Genomic DNA, 14,978 nt, shown 5'->3' on the forward strand with positions numbered 1-14,978 from the left:
TGCTTGTCATAACCCCCCACTCCCCTGAACAACAAAAGCTGCGCTTTATTTTATACTCTCCCCATCTAGAACCTTGACAAATCTGCTTTTCCCTCTTCTCCATGAACCGTAACAGTGTTCTTTCTGAATAATCACCAATCCAAATTTCTCTGTGATTTCAGCTCACCAGTGCAGCTCTCCCTCAGTATGGTTCAAGCCCATCCTAGCTAACGACACAGAACAAAAGAATTTTATTCATGGTGGTCAGGCTAATCTTACTCCATGAATAGCCTAGAGTAATCTGTCAGCAGTGCAAAGCCATGGCTGGAGGCCTTCCAGCACTGCTCTTTCACATTTTGGTAGGGACAGTTAGGAATTCTGACTGGCTCTATTAGGAAGGAGTCGCATCAGCCTGCTGCAGAAGGGGTCGTCATCTCTACTAGGGAAGATAAATCCCAAATTCTCTGCCCCTTTCTTGCCATGCACCGAATCCCACACACACACACACACACAAATGTGCCTGATAAGGCTTTAGAAATCAAGCCTAGCAGTAAGAAAGAAAGAAAATTCAATCGCATGTGATTTTTTTTCCCCCAGCCCTCTAAGGTAACGGCAAATATTTGATGGAAAAAATATATGTATAAATTGTCAATTAATGCACACTGCTTACAGCCAGCAAACAAGAAAAAAATTAAACAGTTAATTAGGGGCTTTTTGAATCATTGTTATATATACGATACATCATTTGCAGGTGCTACAATGGTGAAAGATAACCATTATAATTACCAGTATTCAAAGATTCATATTTTTCCCCATGTAATTGATTTAGGATTATCAGTTTTCTTGTAGTTATACAAAAGGCCTGTCAAGGTGTTTCACACGTGTTTGGCTCATACGTGTTCCAAAAACAAGTCAAAGTGTTGTTATATTTTCCCAAGCATAGTTAAAGGTACTCTGGAAAAGCGGCCAAGTTTTACCTGGGTTCTTATCTTGATTAAATTACATTACATATTTTTTTTAAAAAAAATCTCTTGTTCTTTCTTTATCATAATCTCTCTCTCTTTCTCTCTCTCTTTTTTCCCCTTTGTTAAAATACATCTGTGTTTGTTGACTGCCCCAGATTATATCTAAGTGAGGAGTGGGAGTACTTGCACCTGGTACAGTATATGTAGCTTAACAATACATATCATTACATTATTTACAGCTCATTTTGTGTTATTCAATAGTAAACTGCACATTAACCCTTTGAGAGCCTGCACAGAACTATTCAAGCTCCCCACAAAGAGATCAGTCTCTCTCTCTCTCTCTCTCTGTGTGTGTGTGAGAGAGAGAGAGAGAGAGAGCGAGAGAGAGAGAGAGAGAGAGCGAGAGAGAGAGAGAGAGAGAGCGAGAGAGAGAGAGAGAGAGAGCGAGAGAGAGAGAGAGAGAGAGCGAGAGAGAGAGAGAGAGAGAGAAAGCTGGGGGGGGGAGACAGAACATCTATAGCTGGGTTCATAAACAGGGCAGCGTGTTCATTACAACCAGGATCGCTACCTGAGCCTGGCTAATTCCTCTCCCAGGAAATCTGTTTCATAATGATATTCTTTACCACACCACACTTGTACTTCTGCTGATAACACAGGTTACAAAAGGGACTTGGCACCAGAGTCAATTAATGTACTGGCTCTTTAACCTCTTTTATTGGAGTACATTTGGCACCATGGGGACCTCCTGTGATGCTGCTGGCAGTAGCAGGACCCAAGTGATGCAATTTCATGCAGCCTCAGCCTTGTCTTTAGTTCACAGAAATAACACATCATGATCTGGCCTCATTAGGCACTGACTCAGCAGCCTCACTTCTACACGACAAGACTGCTGGATAGATAAGAGAGCAACAACAACAACAAAATTCTCCTCACAGGTCCTGCTTACCAAATGGGATATATTTTTGTTTTCAAGTCTGAGGTATAACCTCTCAACGTAGGACTTTATTGTAACAGAGGCTGGAGGGTCTTCCAGCTGTTACCCAAGATCAAATGGAGTATAGACAGCTACTGCCCGTCCCTGTATATTTTCCCCGCTCAATTTGTATTTTTCTCAGCTAGGTGTTGCAAAGAATGGGGTGTTTGTTACATTCATAAGCATCCACATGACTATCAGTGCCATTCTAAGCAGAGTTATGCTGTTCTAAACCCATTAAACTGAATAAGTTTAAAAGCAACTCTGCTTAGGATGGCACTGTAATTTTTTTCCATTTATGATAAGGGAATTATAAATTTCTTTTAGAGGGAGTTGTAATGGAAACTTGAACAAAGACGAGACATAATTCTTTCCTGATTTCATCAGTAACTATAATGCAGTCCAGACTAACTATATGCCTGGTGAGAACTGTGCAGAGCTTCAGGATAGCTACCAATGGAGTACTGGAGATGCATCAACTGGAAAACAAGCACACTAGAAGCAAGAAGAAGATTAGTAGAATGATACAGAGAGCATTTCGGAACATTTTAAAAATATTTGGTTTAATGACGGTATCCAAAAGTAGCCTTCTTTTCATTGATGTGAAGCGGCAACCCCTCTGACTCCAATTATTTCTAAAACACATGGCTCACCATTTTACCATTTGTAAAAATTTTGCACAGACTGCACAATACAGAGTGTATTAATGGCATCGCAAGAACAGAAAGAGACAAGGAATCCATATGGCTATTCATAACCTTTAAATACTCACCAATATCTCAGTTGCTGAATTAATCAGTCTCACGATTATCAGCAATTTAGCTGCATTTTGTTAGTAATTAGCTTGATAAATTAGCATCTGCAATATAAAACTTGACATCTCATTGTTGCCTCCGCTTTATGGTAACTCTGCAAAAAAAAATTGCAGCCTACTTGGTAATAAAATGATCATTTCTCATATAATAGATAGAAAAACCAAAGTTTGACACACTGGATACTACAGGGAAAACAACCTCCACTTATATCCACTGGGCAAAATATCAAAGATTAGTAGTTCATAATGCAAACGTCAATACTGTTGTTGTTTTTTTTAAAAAAATATTAGGACGTATTAATTGTGGGCTGCTCTGTCTTGTGAGTAAAATATATGCTCAGTTCTTTTTCTGTACAGGAAGCTGGCAAACAGACTTTGAGACAAGGAGGCTGCATGAATGGCAGCTTTTACATTTTATTTTAACGATTCCTTTGACACTAACAGGGATAGTCTAGTAACAGGTGAGAAACTGAACCTGTTCTCAGCAAAGAATCCCTCTACAGTTGTGATGGACTACTTATTTCCCAGAGCTACATACACACAGGGTGCCAAGGATCTTTTTTTTTTTTTTTGCATCTGAAGGCACTCCTATTAAAATTTCCTGACTTCCCAATTAATGAAAATCAGAGTGAGGTACCTTCCTCTAAAAATGCTAAAAATATTGTAATTATCCTGGTACAGATGTGCTGCAATAAACGCAAGATTCTCTGGCATTTTCTTTCAGCCATTATTTCCCTTGTAGAAAACTGTACTAATAGAAACATCCCTATTAATCTGAATTTGAGATATTTCCTACAATGTATATTACCTTTCTGCTGCCTACAACCTTCTGCCAGGATTTTTTTCCCCTTTCTTTTTAGGAGGTGCTTTGAGAGGAATATACCATGAGAACAATACACAGCTGCTGCTGTATAGAGATATCTAATTGTCAATATTGTGGAATTTCTACAGCTTATTACTTGCATTCAGTCTAATTCTGGGCAAATTGCCAGTCACTTCAGGGACGTTCAAGTGAGCCATAATACACGTGATATGGCATCACAGCTTTAAGATACCCGGCTGTTTTGCCTCTGGCCAGGGAATGTTTGTACCAATGCTACCAAGTGAAGGGAGGGGTCTGACTACAAATAAAATAAAATTTGTATTTTTTTTCAAGTGGGCTGCATTTCAAGCCCAGATGTTAGTAATGAAAGATTCAATTTAAGGATTTAAATTACAAATAAATAAAGTATGAAACAGATGTGATTTTTAAGGAAGTTCAAATTATCCAGGAAGAAAAATATCTCTGTGCATGACAAAGTAATAGGGATTGTCTTGAGAGTCTGTTGAAAACAATCTGCTATGCTAGATACCCCCTTAGGACAGGATTGGTTTGGAATGGGAAGGACTGGTGGAGCTTGTCATTAAACAAAAATTGTGTTTAATAAAACTTTATAACCGTGATTAATCCTATGAGGCCCTCAAGGAGTTTGCAGTTTCTGATAAACACATTTTCCTTGTTTGCAATGGTAATAATATTTTGAATTGAATGGAATCCGAACAAAAAAATCTAAGGGTAAGAAAAAGACATGTCAGGTACAACTTAGGGAAAATTACATTGCCACAAAGGAAAAGAAGGGGCCACCCACACACAGAACCTTAGACTGTATAGTGAAGGAGGGCAGAATTACACTCCCCAAGACTTTCTTTTCCTTCACTGTAAATCAATTTGTAAAATTTGCAGAGATTGTTTAAGGCCACACTTGATGCTAAGGTGGCAGAACTGGATCTGCTTTTGACTCCCTGTAAAGTGGGAGGAGCTGGAGTGGCTTCAAGTATACCACTGAGGTCCATCAGGGGACAGCTGATCTCTCTCTCTCTCTCTCTCTCTCTCTCTCTCTCTCTCTCTATCTCTCTCTCTCTCTCTCTCTCTCTCTCTCTGCCTCCATTTTCCCCTACAACCACCCTTTTCTGCTTTTGTCCTAAAACTCCTCCTTCCTCCATCTTGCACAGTAAGTCATAACTTGATCCTTAAAATAAAGAATCAGCAACTTTTATTAAATATTGCCACCATCATCATTTGCTGCACCTTTACATATGAGACCGGATGGGACATCATATATTTGCTAACATGTCTGGAAGTATACAAAGGGCAATGGTAAATAGAAAGCATATGCTAGCAGAGAACCATCCTGTGATCCTGTGATGCCTAGCCAGCCCCCAGTCAGGGCGATGGATGGCCAGCCCCAAGCTCCTAAGGCCACTCTAAGCAGCAGTGGAGGGAGCTTTTAAAAAGTCACTGGCATCATGAGCATGAAGACATCACTTCTGGTAGCATCTCTACAGTAAGCTCTACTTTTCAGGCATGAGTTAAGTTGGCATTTGGAAGAAAAGCATATAAATAACACAGCAAATATGCTCAACAAAGATTTGATTTGAGGATATGTACAATGAGCAAAAAACCCTTTAAAAAAGATTTGGAGAGGGTCTGTAGTGGGAAGGGTGCCTCTTCATATTTATACACCTACTTCTTGATATTATTTTGGAATACAATTATTTTTGCTTTAATAACAATTTCTTTTTTCAGAAATGCGGTATTGCCATGGGCAGCTCGGCAGCGCCTAGCTTTGCTAATCTATAAATGGAACATTTTGAGATCAGGATTATTATGTTTAACCAAAATCCCTTTGTTTCTAACATAAAATTCTTTAAACATTTCATTGATTACATTTTTCTTTTATTTTCGAGACAGGAACAAATTTGGCAATTTTTTCAGTGGCTCAACCAGACACATGAGACCACTAAATTTGAATTAGTTTGTGATTCTAAGCAGATACATTTTTTGGACACCACAGTGTATATCAGTAAGGATAAAACTTTGGCTGTTAAACCTTTTCATAAACCAACAGATAAAAATTCTTATTTATTGTTTTCTTCTTTTTATCCTTTTAATCTTAGATATAATTTACCATTTGGCCAATTTTTAAGATTAAATTCAACCTATAAGATCAATTATAAAAAGGAGGCTGATAATTGAGCAAACACTTGGAAGATAGGGGCTACCCAAAGGAAGTAATAAAGAAAGCAAGAGAAAGAGCTGACAATAGTGAGAGGAAACATCTGTTGGAATACAGAAGCAGGACAAAACAGAATAATCCTGTGCTTTTCAATATTCTTCCTTAACAAATGGTATTAGGCATTGTATATATAAACACTGGAATATAGTTGAACATCTACCTGGTTGTGGATCTCCTCCAGATATAGGTTGGAGACGTAATAAAAATATTAAAAATCAAGGGGATTTCCGGTGAATGGTGACTCGCGACAGTTGCACCCCATCAAACTCTGATGGGGGTGAATCAGATCAGGGTGGCAGGGAAGGGTATCAGCTGTTCCCAACCTCCCCATGAAGCTTCGAGAGGGGGCTTCTAGCCTGGAGCACCGAAAGGCCCCTCCCGAAGTTCTGGATTGGGGGCACAGTGCTCCTTTTTGCTCCAATAGTTCCTGCTGTCTCGAGGCCAGCAATGGCGCTCAGAGATGTTACTGGACCAGAGTATACAAGGACTTAACTAAAAAGAAAATCTATGAGACAAAGCAATCCAGAAACTCTTTGAACCCTACCCACTAGCGAAATTGCAGCAAAGAAGCAAGCCAGATTCAGGCAATTAACAGCCTTTTCAAAGCAGAATACATCTGAGTTAAGCAGTTACAACATAGTAAAGATCTCAGAACGTTTATAAACTCTTACCTAAGTATAAACAATGTCTCAGCGTGGGAGTAAAATGGTGTCCAGAGGCAGAGGCTCTACAGGAAATGCCAGCACAGCATCACCAGTCACAAGACCAGAAAATACCAGCGAGTTAGCTACTGCAATTTCTGAAGCCATGCGCCCTCTGCTGAATCAGCTTACAAACCTCAACCAAAAAGTTGGCACTTTACAGAAAGAGCTCAAGGAAACTGCAGCCAAATCAGAGAAGTCAGCCAAAAAGATTAAAAGGTTGAAATTAAGACCAAAGAAATACACCAAAGAATGGACAAAGTGGAAAAAGAAAGAACTTCTGAAAAGGAACAACATTTACAGCTACAAATGGAAAGATCCTCTTTCATCTTGAAATTCCAAGGGGTGCCAGAGAAAAAAGATGAGAACTTAAGAGAAATTATAAGCGAAGCAATGGCCCCCTTAATCAATAACAAACTTGTATTAATACAAGCAGATATTGATATGATTTACAAAGCTTATTCAGAGTTTGTGGGGGAAAATAATCTTCCAGGGGAAATTGTTGTAAAATTTGCAAAAGATCAATAAGACACTCAATACTTAAAGCATCTACAGTGACAACAGTTAAAATTCAAGAAGAGGAGATAAAAATATTGAAATATGTTCCATTTGAAATACGCAAGAAAAGGAAGCAGTACAGAAATATTACAGCACTAGGAGTAATGCCTGTTGTGGGAAGAAATACAACGAGATCTAGAAAGAAGATGAGTGTCCTGACTGTGGCTGGTGCGGCGGCAGAGGGAAGCATAAAATGGAGGGAGGCAAGCCATGTTTCTTTCCTTCTGCTTAGCTATAAGGCAGGGCTGTCTCAAGTCATTTTGCTGCCCCAAGTGGGTAGAATGGGAGGACAGCCTCATGGTAACAGATATGGTTCTCTCCACCTCTGACTTATTTTTTATTTGAGGGGGAGGGGGTGTTATGCAGTGGCAGCTAAGGTAGAAAAGCACCTCCTCCAGTGCCATGTTTTCTGGGTTCCAAGGGTCTGGAAAGTAGTTCCAAAGCCGATTACACGGTTGCCAACTCTGGGTTGGGAAATACCTGTAGATTTGAGGGGTAGAGCCTGGGGAGGGCAAGATTTGGGGTGGGGAGGGACCTCAGTAGGGTATAATGCCATAGAATCCACTGCTCAAAGCAGCCATTGTCTCCAGGAGAACTGATCTTGGTCATCTGGACATCAGTTTTAATAGCTGGAGATCTCCAGGTGCCGCTTGGAGGTTGGCTTATGTTAATTTGGGGCTATGCAGTCACAGCTCAGGTAGAAAAGCACCTCCTCCAGTGCCATGTTTTCTGGGTTCAAAGGGTCTGGAAAGTGCTACCATAGCCGATTACATGGTTGCCAACTCTGGGTTGCAACATACCTTTAGATTTGAGGGGTAGAGCCTGGGGAGAGAAGGGTTTGGGGCGGGGAGGGACCTCAGCAGGGTATAATGCTATAGAATGTACTGACCAAAGCAGCCATTGTCTCCAAGAGAACTGATCTGGGTCATCTGGAGATCAGTTTTAATAGCTGAAGCCCTGACTGCCACGTCACATTGGATGTCATACAGGGGCCATCTCAGCAGGGTATAAGGACACAGAGTCCACCATTTTCTCCAGGTGAACTGATCTCTGCCATCTGGAAAGCAGTTGTAATTCTGAGTGATCTTTAGCTCTCACCTGGAGATTTGCAACCATGGTTTTCCCCAACAGACACTAAGGGGAAATTTATTTTACCTCAGAACATCAACAGCAAACTGTTTAGAATGTTAGAGGGAAAGGCCAGTGAGGCTGCATATGCAAACAACCTCTGTGTTCTGATTGGCTGTGGGGGCGGAGAGAAACAGCCAACTGTTTAGAATGTTGGAGGCAGGACTCAGGCAAAGCAGCCAGTGGATAGGGAGAGCCTCTGAATGACAGATCAGAGAGCGAACTGATTTTGGAGTGTGTTGGAATGTTCAGGAGATTCCATGACCAAAATAGAATACCGGAGGATTCCTCCAAAAGAACAATGTCCAATACAGATGGATTTTTCCAGAAGGACTTATATTCAACTTTAAGGAGAAGAAGGAAAAGATTGACTCTCTATTAAAAGCAGAACTCTTTTTTAAACAGCAACAATCTTCAACCAAACAAAGGAATAGAACAGAGGAAGAAAAGGCAACGGAAAAAAACAGCGAACAACAGAAATTTGATACGGATAGTTCATCTTCTACAGCTACTTCTGTGTCTTTGGGTGAAATCTTTGACTCTGACTTGGATTCAGATTTAGGAGTTGCGGCCCCTAAAACTTTTAAAGTAAATCTCCCTTGGCAAAAGAAGAAGAAAACCAAACTGAGGTGAGAGAGGAGCTCAAGGGCAGCACAGGGCTTGGATGAACGCATCCACATCTTGGAGCTCGGGGCCTCCGACATTGTTACTCGCCCTGAGCCCACCTCTGGGAAGGGCAGGCTATAAATGTGAAGAAAGAAAGAATATTAAACATCCCCATGAACCAATCTATTGTGCGGTCCCACAGCCGAGACCCCCACATAGTCCACGCAATGCTCATTAGAGGGAGTGAACAAACATGTAGACAAGGGGGACCCAATAGATGTTGTTTACCTTGACTTCCAGAAAGCTTTTGATACAGTTCCTCATCAAAGGTTCCGAAGTAAGCTCAATAGTCGCAGGATAAAAGGACAAGTCCTTTTGTGGATCAAAAACTGGCTAATTAATAGGAAACAGAGAGTAAGTATAAATGGGCAATATTCTCAGTGAAGGGTAGTAAGCAGTGGGGTATCGCAGGGATCAGTACTCAGTCTGATGTTTTTTAACTTGTTCATTAATGATTTGGAGTTAGGAGTAAGTAGTGAAGTGGCTAAATTTGCAGATGACACAAAGTTGTTCAGGGTGTTGAAAACCAGGGAGGATTGTGAGGCACTCCAAAGGGATCTGTCAAGGATGGGCGAGTGGGCATCAACGTGGCAAATGGGGTTCAATGTGGCCAAGTGCACAGTGATGCACACTGGGGCCAAAAATTCTAACTATAAATAGTTGATGGGGTCCAAACTGGTAGACTGGCCAAGAGAGAGAACTTGGAGTCCTAGTAGATAACTCACTGACAATGTCAAGACAGTGTGCGACTACAATAAAAAAAGGCCAGTGCTATGCTCGGGATTATTAGGAAGGGAATTGAAAACAAATCAGCCAGTATCATAACGCCCCTGTATAAATCATTGGTGCAACCTCATTTGGAATACTGTGTACAGTTCTGGTCACCACACCTTAAAAAGGATATTATGGCTTTGGGAAAAGCGCAGAAAAGGGCAATTAGAATGATAAAAGGATTGGAACACTTTCCCTATGACGAAAGGTTCAAACACTTGGGGCTCTTTAGCTTGGAAAAACGATGGCTGAGGGGGTGATATGATCGAGGTTTATAAGATTATGCATGGAATAGAGCAGGTCAAGAAAGAAGTACTTTTCTCCCTTTCTCACAATACAAGAACCCATGGGAACTCAATGAAATTGCTGAGCAGTCGGGTTAGAACAGATAAAAGGAAGTACTTCTTCACCCAAAGAGTGATTATTGCCCACCCACCCCTGGAATGAAACACGTACACAAGTGATGGGGTAAACTGGGAATTTATTTATACATAAGCTGATCTGCCTCAATTACATCAAATTAAGCATGGGTAACCTTATACCTGCAAAGCAGGCTTCCTCAGGGCAAACCCACCCTGGATCTGTAGAGGGGATGTGGGAGCACCCCTTGCCCATAACTGCTAAGCCTTAAGGCTTGACGCATGCTCCCCCATCCCCAAAGAGGCCCCAGTCTGAGCATCCTGGACTGCTAAGGCACTAGATGCCCAGTCTGAGGATCCCTCCTATCACCGATATCGAGGGGAGCTTGCCAACACACATAAGCCCCCCCCCTCAACCCATGCTTTTCCCACCTACCCAGAATGGGCCTAACCAGGCCTATTTATGCCCTGTCCCCCTGGACCATGTGAAGCAGGCGAAAAAAGGATCCCTCCCGGCCAATTCGAGGGAGCCCAAAAAATTACTGCATACCCCGGAGCCGGCAACTGGCTAATCCCACATGGTCCAACATGGAGGGCGGGCAGGTGGGGAGCTTTTCTTTGGCTGGAATGGCCGCTTCCTTGCTGCTGTCCCCTACTCTAGCCAGCCGGTCCCTCCTGATAGGCTTCACCGATCCCCTGCTTTCATTCAAGGATGGGGGGGGGGTTAAAAGCCTGCGCTTGCCCAGGTGCAAGCACCGGTCACACATGGAATTCAGTACCACAGGAGATGGCGGCAGCTACAAGCATGGACAGCTTCAAGAGGGAACTGGATAAACATACGGAGCAGAGGTCCATCAGTGGGTATTAGCCACAAGGTATAGATAGGAATTCTGGGGCAAGTGATGTTCTGTATTCTTGGGGTTGGGGGGGGGGCGACAGTGGGAGAGCTTCTAGTGTCCTGGCCCCACTGGTGGACCTCCTGATGGCACCTGGTATTTTTGACCACTGTGTGACAGAGTGTTGGACTAGATAGGCCATTGGCCTGATCCAACATTGGCTTCTCTTATGTTCTTATGTTCCTATGATCGTCTCATCTATCCTTTGGCTTTGCATCCTTCTCCCGTGTCCCAGTGCTTTTGGTGGGTTTGGCAGTGGCAGCCCCTTCCGTCTGCTTTTCAGGATCATGGGTTGGGATCTCAATCGAGGTACTAGTTCCTGCCTTTGCTGCTTTGCCTTCACCAGCCATCAATTTTGTGGTGGGACAGTTGAAGAGAAGGAGTTCTGACACTATGTCAGACTCTTGGACAAAGTTACTCTCAACAACACCGTCTGGCAGTGATTCGTTTACTGATTAATAAAGTTGTTCCAAGCTGAGACTAGTACTGTGTCAGAAATGAGATTCAGGTGAAAGAATCCCCAATTATAGAAAGCTCAAACCAGCCCCCCCCCCCCATCCTGCCTAGCTTTCGTGCTCACTACACCCCCACCTGTGAATATACCTTTATTTTTCCTAAGACAGTGAAGCAAGCACAGTCATCTCCAAGGTCATCCCTGCGTAGGGAGGTATCTTAAGAAGAGTTATATCACCACTACAACAGAGCAATTCACACACTCACACATTCACTCCCTCCCTCAGGAATTTCCCTCCCTCTGCAGGCCCCAGGTCCCCAAAGCATGGCAAACGAGATTCCAAGTTTGACACCTAGAGTACTTGTTTTTATCTCTTTTGACTTTTTCTATTTTGAATACCTTTCAATAAAACCTTTTAGAACATTGCTGGAGTTCTTTGTATGCCTTGGACTAATCCAGACAGCTCCCCCTTGCAATAAAAGGGGCTCTGTCATGGGAATTCAATGGAGGAGGGCCCCTTTTATGTAAAGGCAAAGCCTCAAAAACCAGATTGGTGGCAGTGGTCTACCAAACCTCCACCCCAGCGGGGCAGGTGAGAAGGAAGCACAAAGTGTGTCCTGGTTGCTCTCTGAGCAGGTCAGGGTTCTTTAATGCACAGGCAAACCAGGCAAGGTGGTCAGGCAAAAGCAAACTCCAGTAGAGCTGTTGATCCCATGACTGCCCAGAGAGGACAGAGGCTATTTGTGGAGGAGAGTGCAAGCAGCTGTCACCAAGGCCAGAATCCTGCAGGCACTTACAGCTGAACTTAGTCCAGCATCCTGTAAAACTTCATGATGGATCTAGATCATTTTTTATTTATATTTATTTATTTATTTATTCAATTTATACCCTGCCTTCCCAAAACAGGCTCAAGGCGGCTGACATAAAAAGTTAAAAATACATAAAACAAAATAATTATAATACCAGTTCATAAAGTGCTAATGAACAATATCAAATTACATAGTGATGGCGGAATATAATATTAGGTCAGTCATAATATGATATGATCAGCATTGATATTAGAGGTATTTACCTCAATCCATATGTGCTGGTGGAGCACAGGATGCAAGGGGACAGGGCCTTGGTCTTAAGGTTCATGAATCTAGGGACATCTTGGACAGCCAACCAGGCACTCTACCACCAGAGCTCAGCTTGTACCTGGGCTCTGTGTCTCTTCTGCTCAAGGGGCTCTTGGGGTAATTTTGAGATCCCAGGCAAAAGGCAGGTTTCACTGACAGACTCTTCTGTGGCCACTATGTCTAGCTCCTGTTCATGAGCCCATTGGGATTCCGGTCTTGTGGTTTCAGCAGGTGGCCTATCTTCGGCCTGGGTGTCTGAGGGCCCAGGAAGTATGAGGACTCCTAGGATCTTGATCTCTGCAGGATCAGTCACCCCATCCTCCTTGTCTTTTGAGAAAGATTCATCAGGCCCATCTCTGACAAACAAGATACACGGAAGGAAAGGAAGTCTTCAGTGCTGTTTCCCTACCCTGTAAGACATTTGTTTCTGCGACACCTTGGATTCCCTACTGAGAATGCTTCTCCATTGGGGTTCAGTCCTACTCTGAACACTACCACTTGCCCAACAATTCCACTTCTGCTGCTTCTTCCAAGCCAGTTTGGTGTAGTGGTTAAGAGCGGTGGACTCGATTCTGGAGAACTGGGTTTGATTCCCCACTCCTCCACATGCAGCCAGCTGGATGTTCATGAGCCTCAGGAAACTGAGATAAACCAATCAAATATCCAAATATTTAGCTATCCTTCCTGACGTTAATCAGGGACCCATTTCCCACCTGTTGTGTAAACCTGGGAACCCATTCAACCTACCTTGGCAGGACCATCAATGGTCATCAAACCCATTCAGCCAGCTCCAGTAGAGCCATCCAGCACTTGGCTAATCTCATCAGTTCTATTGTGAATCCAGACTCTTGAGCTCTGGAACCTCATTGGTCACACCTAGGATTTGCTCCTCCTGGTGTTACTCCTCCTGGGACCCCTTATCGGTCCAGGTAATCTTTTGTCTTCACCTGAGACAAGCCCCTCAAGCCCTCCCATTGGTCCACATTGTGTTCCAATGTCTATATCCATCCAAGTGCATGGCCATCAAGGTGTGCACTCTGATGGTGCCTATACTTTGAATACACCCCCAAAGTCTCTTCTTTGGGGCCCCTCTTTAGCACATAATGCTGGCTGTTGGTGCTATTCTCTTCAAGGACCTCTGCACATCTGGACAGGTAGTATATCCTGAAAAAATGACCCTTCTATTCGCTATCATCAACCTATATTTTCTTAGTTATGAATTGCTCACTCTTGCTTGAATACTTAGTGTGCTTGTAATTAGGAAATTCTTCAATAAAAACTATTTAATTTACTCTTCAAATCTGGAGTCTTCCTGCTGTACCGGACCTTGGAATCCCTGATACCCCTCTGGCCTCCCCTGCTAATTTCCCCAACATCAAGCCAGGCCATTGGTGGTAACAAGACCAACAAGATTTCCAGGGTATAGCTTTCGAGAGTCAAAGCTCCCTTAATCAGATACAAGTAGGAATGGAGATCTGAATCTTTATATTCCAGTCAGAAGGTGGGAGGTGTGCAAAGAATGTTTGTAAAGTAGCAAAGGTAAAATTCATATTGTAATAAGCTTGATTAGAGCAGAGGAAAATGCTTGGGGGCATGTAAAATGAAGTTCCTCAGGAAAACTTTTCTATAAAGGAAATAAGGCTATATTATAATGGAATGGTTCGGGAAGATGCTTTAATAAAAGGGAATGGAACTGTGGACTATACTACTGTGTATCAGTTATGGTATGAATTGTCTTGCTCTCACTGCATTCTATTTCTACAGATGTAATATCATTTTCTGCACTGCACTACACTGCTTAACATGTCATGTTTATTACTTACACTTTGTTTCATATTTCTACTATCTTAGTCCTATTACATTGCTTATTAGATGTCTCATCCTGTTGATTGCATTGACTTATATTGTGTGATCCCCCTTGAGTTTCATTGAGTTGTCTGCTTGTTTCAGATTTCTGCTATCCTAGTCCTATTACATTGCTTATGAGATGTCTCATTCTATTGATTGCATTGACTTACATTGTGTGATCCACCTTGAGTTTCAGTGAGAAAGGTGGACTATAAATAAAGTAAATAAATAAATCAACCAAGACACACAGTAGTCAATGATCAATCCTCTTTGGTTCCACATGCCAACCAAAGGGACAGCAACGCATTATAAGGATTCACAAAGGGAAGAGACCTCTTGAATGTAGCAGTCGCTTCACCCCTTAGCATGAGTTAATTCAAACTCCAACATTAGGCCTACCTTGAGGAATTTCTGCTCTGCCTTAGAGTAGTTAAGAAGCTCCAGAGTACAGTAAACCCTTACCTTGACACCTGGACAATATTCACCAGCAGACTTGGTGTATTCTGGTCCGTTCAAGCTTGTCCAGAGCAACAGCTATGATGCAGGCTGACAAGCGCACAATGAAATTGATCCCTCAAGACCATCAACAGTGCTACAGAATTGCCTGCGGCACTTTACCTTGCCATTAGTTGTTATTATAGAGTTTCCATTATAAGCAGTTATGTAGGGGGAGCATTGTACTTCTATTGCTT

Source organism: Gekko japonicus, unplaced genomic scaffold, assembly GCF_001447785.1.
Source record: "Gekko japonicus isolate JY-2015 unplaced genomic scaffold, Gekko_japonicus_V1.1 scaffold162, whole genome shotgun sequence".
NCBI lineage: Eukaryota > Metazoa > Chordata > Lepidosauria > Squamata > Gekkonidae > Gekko > Gekko japonicus.